Raw genomic sequence first — 3,621 nt, 5'->3', positions numbered from 1 at the left:
TAACAGTTTTCCTAGGCTCAGAATACACTTTTTTTTGACAGATTTCCCTTCAATGTGGCAAAAATATCAGGACCCCGTTTTCCAACTTGTATCACTTCTTCTGAGAAGTCTTCTCTAAGTTGCACTAAATTTTTCTTTATTTCTGAAAACCTTGAACTTCTCTCCTTAGCTTTCAAATTTGAGAGCTTGAATATAGATTATCTTGTACACAAATGAGTCTTCCTCTGTGCTTTGCAACTTCAAATGAATTTTCTACCCCCTTTTTGTCTCAAGTCCCTCCTGAATCCAAATATCACTAGTAATTGCTCTTGCTGTGTTGTCCCAGTGGTCCCATTGAACTGTTTATGACTCTTATAACTCTTTTTGCTATTGATGTCTTTCTTAGTCTCTGCCTGGCATCACAGTGTTTCAGAGACTCTACCTGTAGGAGCTTCCATGAGTCTCTGGGCTTCAATAGCTGCCCAAAGGTAAGTTGTCCCTGGCTCAATCATGTAGATCCATTACAAAGCCAGTATTAACTTTTGTGTCCTCCCCACATGCCTGCTAAACTGCTTAGGGTTTAAGAAGTCTTGGCTTGACATCTCTTAGTCAATTTGGTTAATAATAAGCAGAGCCGTGATTGATTCTCAGTCACAAGGACCTACCTAAACTCAAGATGAGCTGAGCCAGATGTAAGCTACCACTGGCACTGGTGGAGACTAATGCAGTGACCCATTCTGTTGTATCTTAGATCTACACCTGGTTTGCAAATGACTAAAGGGTGTGTCTGTGAGCCATGGCCTGGGTATATGTGCCCTGATTGCATTTGCTCACACTCAAGGCAGTCATTCAGCTACCAGAATTTACACTAAGTTGAACAACCACTATTCTCACACTTGGGAGAACCTCTGCACTCTTGGGCAACCACAGATAAACTAGAGTTAATCCTACTTGCATGTAGGTATCTTCCTGACCTGGAGCTAATTCAAAGGGACCATCCATTTCCTTTAGTGTAGGCCTACGGACTTTGATATCTACCCAGTGCCAGTTATCCCTACAGGGGTGCAACTACTGAGCTCCAAGGTAAAGCCTCCTTTTCCCTTTGGTGTCTAGTTCCTAGTAAATGGAGGCTAACTTACTGCTTTGTACCTGGTACTTGGGTAGGACTTTGAAGGCATAGGTCTATCAGGCAGGCAATGTAAAGTGTAATTATTATATTTTGTATAATTTGGATAGTTTTAATTAGCAGTATGAAGACCCCTTGGCCACTCCAGTAACAGAATACCAGTGACTGGGACCACAGTGTTGGTTTGAAGAGATTAGAAGTAGGAGTCAGTTTCTCACTTTCATTGGCCTGGTACTGAGGTTTGTGTCTATTTGATCTTTTTTCCTTGTTGTATATGTGTCTGAGCTAGCTTGCTTGGAGTTTGGGCAGGAGTGACACTGGACACACATTTTTTTCTACCTTATTATGTGCCTTTTCTTTCTGTTATATGAAAAAAAGATATCATGGTCTTTCTCTCTAATTTTGTTTAATTTATAGTCAATTCTTAATTATCTATCTATCTGTCACTCTATCTATCTGTCTATCTATCTATCTATCTATGAATTAAAAGAAAATTAAGAAAAAATAATATTGAGACTTTACTTAAGACTACATGCATACTTATCAGCCACCTTCAGTTTCATAGGCAATATTTTAAGTTTTGTATATACTGAGTAATAACATAGAAAATTACCATATTATATGAAACTATATTAATAGGAAGATGTTGGCAAAAAATCAGTAGAGGAAATAATGCTAGATATTAAAGGAAATTAAAAGCAAGTTATCAAGCATGAATATGGGGTGGTCACTTACTAATACACAAAACTCAAGAATGAGTTCTCTCAATAGTTAATACAAATATTTGTCCTCTGACAGAACCAGGGTCATTTAAGTATAATTTACAATGTATGAATTAATGACTATTAATAACTATTTGAAGACTATATGAGGAAATATTAATATGCTTAAGATATATTGGACACATTATTTTTAGTGGCCATTGTACTATTTTAGCTATCAGCTCTCATACTTGTTGTTGTGGTTTAAAGAAACACAAGAGTACATGGACTCCTTGTTAACCCCTTCACGTGAATGACTGAAATGTTTCATATCTATGCAGCTACAAAGACCTACATTTTTTACGTCAGTGTCTACTTACTTTTGATTGAATGGAGTTAATTTGGTGGCTTTGAGAAAAGTGGAGTAAGCAATCATATTCCTTGTGCTTCAAGCAACCTTCATTGATTTCAGCCCTTTTAATAGTTGTTGTGCAACAACTCTTGGCTGGTGCTGGGGGGATATCCTCCCTCCTTAATCAGTCTTTTGGCATTGTTAAGGAATACCTTAGATAACTCATTTAAAGACAGAAAGGCTAACGCATGTTTTGAATTTCAGAAGGTTCAGTCCTACACTACTTTGGGCTTTATGGGAAAGTTCACTGGGATAGTGCCTCCAAGATGAACCTGTTCCTCTTTTAGAGAGAGAGAGAGAGAGAGAGAGAGAGAGAGAGAGAGAGAGAGAGAGAGAGAGATTTGTGTATGTGTGTGTGTATACTACAAGTGAAGTGTGTGTGTGTGTGTGTGTGTGTGTGTGTGTGTGTGTGTGTGTATGTGTGTGCGAGTGATATCCATAACAAGACAAGAAGCAAGTAGACATCAAATACTAGTTTTAAGAGTGTGTCTTATCAGCTGGCGTACACCTTTAACTCAGCACTCAGGAAGGCAAAGGCAGGCATATTGCTGTGAGTTCTAGGCCAGCATGGTCTACAAAGTGAGTCCAGGACAGCCAAGGCTACACAGAGAAACCCTGTGTTGGAAAACAAAAAAGAAAGAGAGAGAAACAAAACCACAAAAGAGTGGGTTTCATCAAGTGAAAGAATACAATAGGAATTTTTATTTTTATATTTTAGCATTGGGATATTTTCTCTATCTTTTTTTAAACAAAGAGGAGGGGCTTCTTCTGGGAAGTCATGGCATCTTTGAATAGTAGAACAGCGGTCTGCGTGATCTGTTTGGAGAAGCCGAAATACTCCTGCCCCAACTTGCCACACACCCTGCTGTTCTGTCACCTTTTTCAGGACTCACAAAGAGGAATGTAACCCTGAAACCTGTCCTGTTAAGAAGAAAGGAACTGTGACCCCTGCAAATACAAGGCCTGAGCAACACAAAGATGATGACTCCTCTGTAGCTGATTTCTTCAGCGGTGATGAGGAAGAAGACAGAGTGTCTCTGCTGATGGTTAACTTCTATCAGACTGACAACCAAAGGAAAATGATGAAAGCCTGCATGCAGGAGCCCTTGTTTGTGGAGTTTGCAGACTGCTGCTTAAGAATCGTGGAACCATTCCAGAAGAGGGACTCTTTTTTTAATATATTTTATTAATTTATTCATATTACATCTCAATTGTTAGCCCATCCCTTGTATCCTCCCATTCCTCCCTCCCTCCCATTTTCCCCTTACTCCCTTCCCTTATGACTGTGACTGAAGACTGGAGGAGCTCTTTGCTTAAGCGGCCCACTGCTCCTCCTAGGATGAGGTTGTATCCAAGGCCCCTGAAGGACATGTGGGTGCTCACTCACCACATCACCACATCGC

General features: G+C 39.7%; 1 pseudogene across 1 annotated transcript; it reads left to right on the top strand.

Moving 5' to 3' along the window:
- The first annotated feature begins 2,996 nt into the window (after positions 1-2,996).
- Positions 2,997-3,408, top strand: LOC311606465 (zinc finger HIT domain-containing protein 3-like; annotated as a pseudogene). The gene has a single exon. The product of its transcript is annotated as a zinc finger HIT domain-containing protein 3-like (transcript).
- Positions 3,409-3,621: the final 213 nt, after the last annotated feature.

The sequence above is a fragment of the Acomys minous genome, assembly GCF_964271855.1.
Source record: "Acomys minous genome assembly, chromosome: 10".
Taxonomy (NCBI): Eukaryota; Metazoa; Chordata; class Mammalia; order Rodentia; family Muridae; genus Acomys; species Acomys minous.
Note: the sequence above shows the minus strand (reverse complement) of the source record. Positions and strands in the feature narration are given on the sequence as shown.